At 44.9% G+C, this 13462-nt stretch overlaps 1 protein-coding gene across 1 annotated transcript in view; it reads right to left on the bottom strand.

Annotated features, from left to right (window-relative positions):
• CLDN14 (claudin 14) overlaps window positions 1–10700 on the bottom strand; it is a 91200-nt gene extending 80500 nt beyond the window's left edge. The window contains exon 1 of the mRNA XM_045501425.1: window positions 10616–10700. The gene's annotated coding sequence lies outside the window, so the exon portion shown is untranslated. The remainder of the gene's footprint in view (window positions 1–10615) is intronic.
• Between the last annotated feature and the right edge of the window lie 2762 nt (window positions 10701–13462).

Genomic DNA, 13462 nt, shown 5'->3' with positions numbered 1-13462 from the left:
TCGGTATATGAGAAAGATACTTCATGGATTTGCTAGAGAGAGGAAGTAAGATAATATTTGTAAAGCACCAGATGCACAGTAGGTGCTTTAGAAGTGCTTGCTAAACAAATGTAAACAAAAAAATATGATTTTTTTTTTAAATTGAGAACTTAAGAGGACTGTGGCTTAGGAGAACTTAGTCAAATATCACCCGGCCCTTTAAAGGCAAATCATAGCGTAACCGAATAATTTTTGCCCTGTGTTTTTTTATGAAGGCTTTTTTTTTTTTTCGTTTTTGTGCTGGACACTAGCAGTGACTCTGTCGTCCATGGGGGCTCCTGGGACCACATGGTCACCCTATCCCGCCCACGTAAGCTTTCCCCGTTACGGTGTATGAGATGCTGTATACAGTTGCCCTCTCTGCATGCCGTAGTCGGCCTGGGCTCCAACCCTTCCAAATGCCATGTGCGAGAGCATCTTCTTGTTCACACAATGACGCAGCACCAGCCCACATGAGGTGGCCCACCTACCCTGGGCTCCTTGTTCCCCTCCAAATTAATTCCAAAGGCCAGGTGAGGGCCTGGCCTCAGCAGGGCCTGCTCCTTGGGTTCAGGATTATAAATCAGGGGACTCACGGTGATGGGCAGAGAGGCCGGAAGACATCTGTCTGCCAGCGGGGAAGGGAGAGGTACTTGCAGCCACGGAGCTGACTACAAACTCTTAAGCTTCCGGGGGCATGTAGGTTGGGATAAAAGGAGAAGGAGAATATTAAAGATGCTGGAGCTACATTTCCCAGAGAACTTCTTCATCCCATTGTGAATTGATCTGCAGCCCTGGGTTTCATCAGCCACATGACACCCCAGAGTCAGCCGGGAAAGACGGCCCGACATGGAGTACTCACCAGCAATTAGGAGCCTGGTCCGGGAGGCCTGCCTGGCCCCAGGTTGGGGGGGGGGGGGTGCCCATTCACACAGACGAGCTCAGAAAAAGCTCTTGCCTAGAAATTGAATCCAGTTTCTTTTTCCTGTGTTTGTTTTGCAATCCACCCTTGGAAGGGAGAGTTGATGTAGGAAAGCAATAATTCTCCAAGGCACACCGCTTCAATTAAGAGATAGAGAAGCCCAGAGGGGCCCCGGAGCCTCAAAAGGAGCCAACCACAGATTAATGGATGTTAAAGAATGTTGCATTCGAAGCCGGAATTGCTGATTTATGTCTATTCACATATTCTGGAGCATTTCGCTCACAGCATTCCTTAATCATAGCACGATTACACGACTACTTTCATTCGGGGGTGCGGGGGAGGGGTCTGTTTACTTGGTTCAGCTGCAGTAAGCTTTTTACTACAATGCATTTTTGTAAACCGAGATCAGCTTCCCCGCCTCTAGTCCCCTCTGGGTCTCCTTCCCTGGTCCCACATAGCTCCTCCTTGGCTATTCTTAATATGCAAACCATTTTCGTCTCTGAGCCTGAAATTGTCCAGGCTCCACGCGTCTCAGTCCCAGGTGTATTTTACCCAGGGTGGTTTGAGGAAGTCAGCTGAGCCGTTTCCCTTCTGGAAGGGAGAAGGAAGTCCATGCATTCCCTAGGATGAGCTGAAGCCGTGCGTTTTTGTTTTTGTTTTTGTTTTTGTTTTTCCATTCATTTGTTCCACTCAGAGGACATTTCCTTAGCACCTACTATGTGGCAACTCAATGCTGGCCAGGGAGATCCGGGTAGAAATACGATTTCCCCCCTTTCACGGGAGCTCGCAGTTCAGCTAGGGAGACAGCTGAGAAAATCAGAGACCTTGAGGAAAGGCAAGTAGGAAATGCCTCCAGGAAGCATTTCCAGGACTGCAGACCCTGGAGCTGGACACCGAAGGCCAAGTGCAGAGGCAGGGGCGAGGTGAGCAGGCCCGGATGTGTGAGGGGACTGGGCTTCCCAAGGAACTGCAGGAAGCCCAGTCTCGGTGGGCCAAGGGGGTGGAGTGCAGCTGGTGAGCCAGACGGAGGGTCCTGAATGCCATGGGTACGACATGGGGTGTGCTGCTCTGACCTCCTGCAAGAAAGGCCTCACTGTGATACAGGTGTGCTGTTTCGAAGGGACACATGCACCCCCATGTGTATAGCAGCCCTATCGACAATAGCCAAAGTATGGAAAGAGCCCAAAGGTCCATCGATGGATGAACGGATAAAGAAGACGTGGTATATATATATACAATGGAATATTACTCGGCAATCAAAAAGAATGAAATCTTGCCATTTGCAACTACGTGGATGGAACTGGAGGGTATTATGCTAAGCAAAATTAGTCAGAGAAAGACAAATACCATATGACTTCACTCATATGAGGACTTTAAGTGACAAAACCGATGAACATAAGGGAAGGGAAACAAAAATCATATAAAAACAGGGAGGGGGACAAAACAGAAGAGACTCATAAATATGGAGAACAAACTGAGGGTTGCTGGAGGGGTTGTGGGAGGGGGATGGGCTAAATGGGGAAGGGGCACTAAGGAATCTCCTCCGGAAATCATTGTTGCACTATATGCTAACTAATTTGGGTGTAAATTTAAAAAAATAAAAAATAAACTTAAAAAAAATTTTTAAAAAAAGGCCTCACTGTGGTGCAGCCACTGTGGAAAACTGTATGGATTTTCCTTCAGAAATTAAAAATAGATAGGGGCGCCTGGGTGGCGCAGTCGGTGAAGCGTCCGACTTCAGCCAGGTCACGATCTCGCGGTCCGTGAGTTCGAGCCCCGCGTCGGGCTCTGGGCTGATGGCTCGGAGACTGGAGCCTGTTTCCGATTCTGTGTCTCCCTCTCTCTCTGCCCCTCCCCCGTTCATGCTCTGTCTCTCTCTGTCCCAAAAATAAATAAACGTTGAAAAAAAAAATTAAAAACAGATATACTATATCATGCAGCAATTCTGCTTCTGGGTATTTATCTGAAGAAAATGAAAACACTAATTCAAAGAGACACCTGCACCCCCATGTTCATCACAGCATTGTTTATTATGGTTGAGCTATGGAAGCAACCTAAGAGTCTATCGATAGATGAATGGACAGCGAAAATGTGGGGCGCTGGGGTGGCTCAGTCAGTTGAGCGTCCAACTTTGGCTCAGGTCATGATCTCACGGTTTGTGAGTTCGAGCCCTGCATCAGGCTCTGCGCTGACAGCTCAGAGCCTGGAGCCTGTTTCGGATTCTGTGTCTCCCTCTCTGTCTGCCCCTCCGCTGCTCATGCTCTGTCTGTCTGTCTGTCTCTCTTTCTCTCTCTCTCAAAAATAAATAAACATTTAAAACACTAAAAAAAAAAGATGTGATGTATATGTACAATGGAGTATTAGTCATGAAAAAGAATGAAATCTTGTCATTTGCAACAACATGGTAGGACCTTGAAGGTATTACGCTAAGTGAAATCAGTCAGACAGAGAAAGAAAAATCCTATATTATTTCACTTACATTTGGAATCTAAAAAACAACAGCAACTAAAGACAAAAATGAAACAGAAATAGATTCATAGAAAACAAACTTGGCTGCCAGATGGGAGACGGTGTGGACCGACGGGTGAAATAGGTGAAGGGGATCAAGAGGTACAAACTTCCAGTTACAAAATAAATAAATCATGGGGATGTAATGTGCAGCATAGGGGAAAATAGCCAATAATATGGTAGTAACTTCAATACTGATGGTATTGAAGTTACCATCAGTAACTGATGGTTGGCTGATGACAACGCAAAACTTGAAATCCTCGTACAGAAAACAGTGAGGGAAACCCATCTTTCTCGACCCCCTCCCTCTTCTCAGAAACACACCCTTCCGATTATTCTTTTAAAAATTCACCCTGGGGCTGGGTCACCGTGAGGCTTCCGGACAAGGCATTTTATGGAATTGACTGCCACTTGAATCCAATAACCAATCAACTTAATCAACCGCTTTGACTTTTTCTTTTGTTTATTTCTGAATTAAGTGATCCTACTGAATTCACTGGTGCTCCGGTGTCTTTTACACCTGGAGTTATACCGGTATGCTAAAGCCATTTATGCCAGTAAACTACAAATAATACGGCATTTACAATAGAAGAACAGTGAATTATTGTATCTCAAAGGGTCCAGGTAATAAGCCAACTTTAAAAATTGGTAACTGGAGGGAAGGTATTAGGCTCTACAGTCAGGGTTACCAAACAGCTTTGATTTTGAGAGAAAACTCTTCATTATGAAAGGATGCTAGCTAGGAATGATCAAGTCAATGATCAAATTAGGAAACCACCACTTTGTAACCTTAAATGAAATAAGTGATTTGTCAAGGATCATCAGTGGATGCTGGAAGGTGATAGGGAATCTCATAACCCACGAATGACTTGCTCATCAAAAGAGTAAAAAAAGATGGCTTTGTAATGGATAGAGAGACCCATGGGTGCCCTCGTAAGCAAGCCATCAAGCTTCAAGCCGCTGAGAGTGGGATAACCCCCCACCACCGTGACGCGATAAGAAAGGCACAACATCAGCGGTGAAGGGTTCTGGGCAAAAAAATGTGTAGCCTGGAATTCCCCAATCCTTGAGAAGTAAATGCCAGCGGGCAGGAAATAACCAGAGAGTGCGTTGCCAGCCAAGACAATGGAGGCAGTGCAGGCTATGGGGGAATATATCCATATTTTTCAGAGATGCTTAGTAACTACATCCCTGTAGTAATGTCTGTAATTTATTTTAGATTCCAACAAAAACCCACATTGCTGCAACTAGGACAAAATGTTAATAATTGTTACATCCGGATGGCGAGTACACAGGTGTTCATGATACTATTTGTTCTTGTTTTCTGTGTGCTGGAAGTTTCACAACATAAGTGAAAGAGGGAGGTGCTGGAAGAGAAAACATTTTAAAGAAAAGCTCCTAGAGAAAACACCTACTTTTTACCAAGCGTTTTAATGGCGCTGCGTAGAAAGCCACATATTCTCAGGGGGTTTGTGAAAATAAGATTCCTGGCCCAGTTTAGAAACAATTCAAGTTGGAAAAAATAAGCCATTCAGAGAATAGCAATGCACAGCATATTCCCTGTAACACCCTTACTGAAGTATATTAACACAAGTAACTCTCAAGTGTGGTTAAACTCTGTAAGGGAGTACAATGAAAGTACTTTTAAACCTCCTCTTACATGCTTTATAACACAGAGCTTATTCAATGTATCGCGAAGGTTTGCCAACCGTTGTTTCTCCCTTAGGTTCTTTGTGCGCGACATGGTCAATTGTGTCCAGTGGTACACAAGATCCCGAGAAAAATGTGTCCTTCAATGTCTAGAAGCAAGCAGTACCCACTCTCCTTTTTTAAGTTTATTTATTTTGAGAGAGAGCACGTGTGCCTGAACAGGGGAGGGGCAGAGAGAGGGAGAGAGAGAAAGAGAGAGAGGGAATCCCAAGCAGGCTCCGCACTATCAATGCAGAGCCCGATGCCAGATTTGAACTCACTGACCTGTGAGATCATGACCTGAGCCAAAAATCAAGAGTTGGACGCTTAACCAACTGAGCCATCCAGGTGCCCCAAGCAGTACCCACTCTTACTCCCTAGCTAAGGCTGTGGAACCAAGGTTCAGAGCAAGCCTCAGGCTTGGGGGGTTTCCAGGGGTGGAAGAAGGAGATGCCTGCAAAGGAGTGAACTTCCAACCCAACCAACCAACGGAAGAGATGGAGATTCTTGGAATGGCAGGCCGTTTGGAGCCGGAGAAGACACCGTTACCCTCCCTGATTGATGTAGAAGGACGCTGCCAAATTCCATTCTCCAGACTGGAAATTCCAGGATAGCGCTGGTACCTGTGAGTGACACTTTCTTGGACCGTCACCAGGAGTTATAGAGTGCTCTCCCCACCCCTACGAGTCTAAGGTATGAAGGGTAAAGGTCAACACCAAGAAAATTTTAATTATCACGAAAGCATCGCTATGGAGTTAACCGGGAAGGATCTACAGAAGACGGTGTCTGGCGGGGTCGTCTCAGGTCCATTTCTTAAGGGCTCCCTCCTCCCTCAATGAAACCAGATCCAGCCACAGGACTGCCAAGTTCGGCCTGCGCTGAAGCACAACGAGCTTTGTTTTACAAGCGTCTCTTTATGATTCTGTAATCGGCAGCGTACAGGGGAACCTTTTGCAATTCTGGTGCCGATGCTTTCGGGCTTGTTATCCCAGGCTTTTATTGCCCTTGGTTGGGTTTGTTTGGTTTGGTTTGGGGGTCGCCACGTAATTCCAGCCCTGGCGTCATCCGCATCTGCACAGGGGGCTTGTGTGGGGTGCGCGCAAGTGAAGCGGACGCCCTCCGGAAACAGCAGGGAGCACCCCGAGCGTGCACCTCGCAGCATTCGAATTCGCTGGATGTGGCCCCATCGGACATGCGCCGTGGGTGACCTGCCGCCTGCAGAGGTTGGCTTTGGCGCTGTTTCTCCAGCCGCGGAGCTCTGCACCCCTCCCCAGGGATTGCAGAGGAAACCTTGGTCTTCCTAGAACCTCATTCAGTCAGCAGATACACAAGAAATTTATTGCCACACCTCAACCATTACATAGTAATAAATGGAAGCTGGTATCACTCCTTATCAGCCCAAGAATTTTCAAGCCTGGTTAAATGCCTTTTTCTATACGAATGGTGTTTGCTTTTTTTTTTAAGTTTACTTATTTATTTTTGAGGTGGGGTGGGGGGAGGCAGAGAAAGAAGGAGAGAGAAAATCCCAGGCAGGCTCTGCACACTCAGCCCAGAGCCTGATGCGGGGCTCCAACTCACAAACGGAGAGATCATGACCTGAACCAAAATCGAGAGTCCCACGCTTAACCCACTGAGCCACCCAGGTGCCCCTGGCATTTGCTTTTTCAGCACATGTTTTGGAAGACACTGGTCAACACGGAGGGCTCCAAAGTCAAGAACTTTGACTCAGATCTTGACTTTGCTACTCGTTAACTGTGTGACCTAGCAAGCAACTGAATATAAGCGTCAGTTGCCTGGTCCGTAAAATGGGTCTAACAATGATCCTAACTTCTTCTTTGAGAGGATTGAATGAGGTGATGTGTTAGCTCAGTTCCTGGCACGTAGTTGGGGCACCCTGAGTGATGGCTGTCGTCATTTCCAGTCCTGCTGCTCCCACTCCATGCCACACTGAGCAAGAGATTTGCCAAATGACACTTGGAGGGTATGTCAAACTGTGTCTACCGTGCATATGCAGGGAATACACGCTCTAGGAATTGGAGGAAAGTTACAGTACTAGATATCAACACTATAGGGACTACAATTCGAAAATTCTCTGAACAAAGGTGTACATCATAAAGAGTTACAGAGTCTTGGGATTCATTTACGTCTGGGGGTTCTTTAGAAGCTTAAGCACATGGTTTTGAAATCTTGCAATTGACATGAAGGATTTTCTCTATGCAAATCATCCCCATCTAATCTAATAGCACCGCCGATAAAACCTTTGGAAGCAGAAGCCCATTCCTAGATGGTGAAAGTTTCTTAATGGTTAAGTTCCTTAATTTATTTACTGTCTAGTCAGCTATTAATTTTTTTATATCAAGAAAACCCTATGGATGAATAAAAAAGTCACTGGAATTACATGAATGTATCAAGGTCATAAGACACAAAGTCAATATAAAAAAATCAGTCTTATTACTATATACCTATAATATAAACTTGAAAACTGAAATTTAAAAAATCAGTGCCATTTACAACGGCATCCAAAACTTCAAATACTTAGGAATAAATCTACTGAAAGATGTGTAAGACCTTACAGAAAGACTACAAAACATTTCTAGGGGCGCCTGGGTGGCTCAGTCGGCCGAGCGTCTGACTTCAGCTCAGGTCACGATCTCACAGTTTGTGAGTTCGAGCCCTGCATCGGGCTCTGGGCTGACCGCTCAGAGCCTGGAGCCTGCTTCAGATTCTGTGTCTCCCTCCCTCTCTGCCCCTCTCCTGCTTATGCTCTCTTTCTCTCTTTCTCAAAAATAAATAAACAAGATTTTTAAAAAACCTACAAAACATTTCTGAGATAAGGGAAAGAGACCTAAATAAATGGATATATCATATTTATTGACTGGAAGACTCAAAACTATGAAGATACCCCTTTTCCCTAAACTTATGTATTGGTTCAACACAATCTCTATAAAAATTTGAGCAGGCTTTTCTTGAAGGAACAAAAGAGGTGATTCCAAAAGGATCCAGAATATCCAAAATTATTTTGAAAAAAAAATAACAATTTGGAGGACTTACACTATGTGATTGTTAGGTATATCGTAAAGCTACAATATTTAAGACAGCAAGGTGTTGGCATAAAGATATGCATATAGATCAATTGAATAAAATAGGCAATCAATGGACCGACATACAGACAGACCATTGATTTTCCACAAAGATGCCAAAGTCATGGAGAAAGAAAAGTCTTTGTAATAAATGTTGCTAGAACTGGATATGGCGTATTTATACAATGGAATACTATTCACCACTAAAAAAAATTTAAAAAACAAAAGAATAGACTGTTGATATACCCAACCACATGGACGATTTTCAAATACAAAATGTTAAGCAAAAGAAGCCGAACTCAAAAGAATACATACAGTCTGATTCCATCCGTAGGAAGTTCAAATAAAGACAAAATTAATCTACATGTATAAACCTACATAGAAGTCAGAAGGTGATGAAGGGGAAAAGAGACCGACCGGGGAGAGAATTTCCGGTGTGATAAAAAAATGTTCTGTATCTTGTTTTGAGTGGTAACTACCAAAGTATATACGAACCAAACATCTAATATTTGTACACTTCATTTATGTTAATTATGCCTAAATAACATCTTTAAAAATAGGAAATGAAAAATTCTTAGGAGATGAAATGTTTAACGAGTGAACTGCTGTCATGTCTCTACTTTTCCCTACATGCTTTTGCAAAGAATAGATGTATTGTGATGGCATTGATCATATTGTGTGACTTCTTAAATTGCAGCCCTATTTGAAATTTTTGGAATTCCTTTCGTGTGAAACTATTTGGAGTAATGAAAACACAATAGAAACTTTATAGTGTTTGTGGTGAAATAGTTTCTAACATAAAGAAACTATCTTTTCCACATAACCCAAATGACAAGACTTTGATTGGATTGCTTTACCAACCAGCTACATTTCTAGAGGACTCAGGGATAAAACCCTATAACTTTACTGACCCGGTTCCCGATGCTATGCTCTCTTCCCCTTGACCCCTCCCTCACTCCCACATCTTTAGTTACTGCTGAGATCGTTTTCGGAAATGAAATCATATTTAGCAAGAAAAGTCAAACTGAAAAGCAGACAGCCCTGTCTCTCCCTGAGAATGAAAATACTAGAACACATCACCATGTTATCTTCTTGCAGAATTCTCTATACCATATTCTTTTTTATAGAATTGAAGTTTCTACTTTTGCAAATGAACTCAGATTACCAACGTTGGTCAATGTTGTTTGTTTTTTGCCTCATTAGCCGTTAGGCAATGTTCAGGGTCCATTCTTGGCTTCCCCTTGGATTTATCAACTTGAATTGATCCTGATGTTTAGTGAGGTCAAACCGTAATAATCAGCCAGGAATAACGGACTGCACGAATGGAGCCCATGCTGCATGCCAGGTACTTCCACTACCATTTATCTCCACAACTGCCCTATACGATAGGACTGTCGTTATCCCCATTTTACAGATGAGAAAACTGAGGCTCAGAAAGGTTATGTCCTTTACATCTAGTAAGTGGCAGAGCTAGGGTCTGAATCCAGGTGGTTTGCCCTCAGAGTTCATGTTTTTGGTTACTATCTCTTGCAACTTCATTAATGCTTTAGCAAATTTGGCCACCAACTCTTACCACCAACAGGTGGTCCTGCCCTGTGTGGTATTTGATGATGGAGACAGTCTTGGGAGTGGGTATGTTGTCCACAGGAGGCACAAACGACATTTGTCAGCATAGAGAGACACTCCCAAACGCAATTCTCATGATTTCATAGGTGTTTATGGTCGTGAACCTTACAATATCGCAGCCTAAGTAGGTTTCACTTACTCCCTAGAGGAAGGAGCCATCTTGCTTTGGGAGCATACAAAACATCACCCGCCCTTCTGGCGAGATGAGCTCTTAGACCCTGACAACAAGCTTCTCCGGAATTCCTCAGTGAAGAACGCAATGGCATTTCTTCAGTGGCTCTCCGGGAGACCCCCACACAGTCCATAAATGCAGTGGAGTTTATCTTTCCTTTGGAAACTAATCTTGCCTTCATCTACATGAAGATAAAGTCTGCGGATCCTAAAATTGCTATCGCATTCCCACGTACTTAACGATTGAAAAGCAATCGAACCATCTCTTCCTACCAAAGTAAGGTGAGAATAGGAGTATGTTTTGCTGACATCTTCTAGAGTCTAGATAACTAGATCTGGCTAGATTGCAGGCAATCAGAGTCACTTAATTAAAAAGCTGGTGAATTAATCATGGACCACCCAACCTGCTCTTTAAGAAGCAGAGAAGTCTCTCATCGTTTCCTTCCTTCCATCTTTCTTTCCTTGGTTGACCTCCTTGCCCATCGTCTTCGCAGCTAACTTGCCTGCTCTAATTACTGTAACCTTCCACGGTCCACATAGACTCCAAATTCAAGATAAAACTGAGCAGAGAAGTAATTTACAAACCAGAAGTTCAACTCACCGTGTTGGTGTGCCGCCCACCCCGTCCGGTGCCGCGTCTGAATGCTCTTCAGGGCTCCCCTTGAACATCTTACTGAGCCTTTTGTTCAGGTGCCCCCCTGGCTCCTGACTTTTGCCTGGCTGGGTCGTGTGTGCTCTTTCCGTATCTACCCCCAGCTTGACCTTTCCGCCAATCTGAGCCCTCCCCGCCCCCCCGGTCCTCCCGTTGGACCTTATTTGCTCATTCCCCCCCCTCCCCAAGGCTGTTGGACTCTCAGCTGGTGTCCAGCCTGCTGCTGCACGAGATGTCTCTGAGACCCCCCGACTGTCCAGGCGTGTGGCATACCTAGTTTCAGCTATCAACCCTGCCCTTTCGAGTACCTGCCATCCCAACTCTGTCCACTCTAAAAAGGGGCCAGTGTCTCTCTCAGGCCCGGCTTAAAGAGTCACTATTCTCTTAACAAAAGGCCAATCAAATACTAAGATGGTTTCACTGACGTGTCTCTCGGCTCAAATGACCTGTTTTCTTAGGCCTCATTGTTGCTGGTCACGCCGGTGCCTCTTGGTGTTCAAATTCAGAAGAAAGCCCAGACTGCGAGTGGCATTAGGAAACAGGAAGATACCTGAAGGAAAAGCAAGAGTGTGAAGAAAGCAGGCAGCGAGGCCCTGAGGCGAGGGAAGAACACAGGGACGAGGCGGCCGGTGGGTGAAGCCCACCCAGGAAGTGAGGGGAAATCCACGCAGGAAGTGACTTCTTAAGGAGAGGTGAAGTCTGAGGAAAGACAACAAGATCATCACCAAAATACAAATAAAACCTGAAGATCAGGATTAAAACTGTTTTGTTGTCTGGGTAAGGGGGATGGAGAAGAAACCTTTCCACGCACATTCTCTTCCATTTTCCCACGTGAACCTCATCCTAATGACCAAAACCAGGCAGGCAATATGGTCTTGGTTGTTCAGCTGAAGTCTGGGGTCTAGAAAGGTTGAGCATTAGCCCCTTGGGAGGCCCCATGTTATTCTAGAGCTTGACCTAAAACTTGGTGTGCTCATCCTTGTTCATTGTTCATCCCTATCTTGCAAAGTCTGTCCTCCGAGTCAGGTTCAGTCAACAGTGTAACGAGTACCGGTACCTCTAGTGTGTAAGACTCGTCCTGGGCCCCAGGGTGATTCAGCATGGTGGGCCAGGAAGCAAATCCATGTGGGAGGTGAGCCGGCTTGGGCTGGAGTCCCAGCTCTGCTACTCACGAACTGTGTGCCCTTGCGTGAATGCCATATGCCCTCTGAGTTTCTGTTTTGGTCTTTAAAAGGAAGTTGGAAATACTTGCAGGTTTAAGTAAAGGAATAGATATAAAGAGGCTAGCACAGTGCCTTGCACGCAGTGGTTAGAAATGGTGCCATATCCTTCCCACTTCCTGCATTTATGCCTCTGACGTGTGTTTTCCAATACCGCTAAGCAATCCCCTCTCAACGGACACAGACCTGGTGTCCTACAACTTAACTACATTCCGACAGTATCTACTTGGAGATAACGTCAGATACCACAGGTAAAGGGCTCAGTCCCACAAGACTGTTCCCACCCCCCGCAGACACCAGTCACAAATCCACGTCGTTACCTGTGCTTCTGACTGGCTATCAGAGCTTCCCACAACTTCCTTCCTGAGTTTGATTGGTTTGCCAGAGCAGCTCAGCAAACACGGGAAAACATTTGCTTATGTTTGCATAACGGACATGCACGTCTCTATGATGGCCGTGGGGAGGTAGACCAGTCGGCTAGTTTCACAACAAAGTACCACAGACTGGGTGCTGTAAACAACAAGAATTTATTTTCTCACAATTCTGAAGGCCAAAGTTTCAAGATCAAAGAGTCCCCAAGATTAGTTCCTTCGGTGGCCTCCTGACTTTCTGGCATGGTTCCTTATGCATGGCCTAACCCTACATTTTCCAGACTGTGTTCAGAGGTACACCCATCCCAAAGATGGCCTGCAGGAAGGGATCCCATGGGCAGAGTTTACGAAACACTGTATACTCTATCCTGCCCATTAAAGGTTCTGATAAGTCCTTCAGTAAAACAGGCCCTGCATAATTCTGCTTAACCTCACCTTTCCTAAACCATTTCAACACAGAACTTCTTTATTCGGTGCTACAGCACATTTGCAAAGCACTCCTCTTACAAAGGTTAATTTTATGCGTCAACTTGGCTGGGCCACAGTGCCCAGATATTTGGTGCAATGTTATCCTGGATATTTCTGTGAGGATACTTTTGGGTGAGATTTACATTTAAATTGGTGGACTTTGAAAGTAAAGCAGATTACTGACTCATGATGTGGGTGGGCCTCACCCAATCAGTCAAAGGCCTGGATAGAACAAAAACACTGACCTCTCCCCAGCACGATGGCCTTCAGACTTCATCAGCAACACCAGCTCCTCCTGGATCTCCAACCTGCTGGAGATTTTAACTTACCAGCCTCCATAATCGTGTAAGACACGTTCTTGAAATTATCCATCTATCTACCTACCTATCTATCTCTCTATGCACTAGTCAGGATTCTCCAGAAGAATCGAACCAATAGGATATATATGGATATATAGAAGGAGATTTATTATAGGAATTGGCTCACGAAATTATGGAGAATGAGAAATCCCAAGATCTGTCATTGGCAAGCTGGAGGTCCAGGAAAGCCAATGGTGTAGTTCCAGCCCCAGCTGGAAAACCTGAGAAGCAGCATTTATGACTGACGGTATAAATATGATTACATGTCCAAAGGTCTGAGAACCAGGAGGGCCAGTGTCCAAGGGCAGGAGAAAATGCACGTCCCAGCTTCAGCAGAAAGCAAAGTTGCCCTTCCTCTGCTTTTCTGTCCTATCAACA

This window comes from Leopardus geoffroyi, chromosome C2 (genome assembly GCF_018350155.1).
Source record: "Leopardus geoffroyi isolate Oge1 chromosome C2, O.geoffroyi_Oge1_pat1.0, whole genome shotgun sequence".
NCBI lineage: Eukaryota > Metazoa > Chordata > Mammalia > Carnivora > Felidae > Leopardus > Leopardus geoffroyi.
Note: the sequence above shows the minus strand (reverse complement) of the source record. Positions and strands in the feature narration are given on the sequence as shown.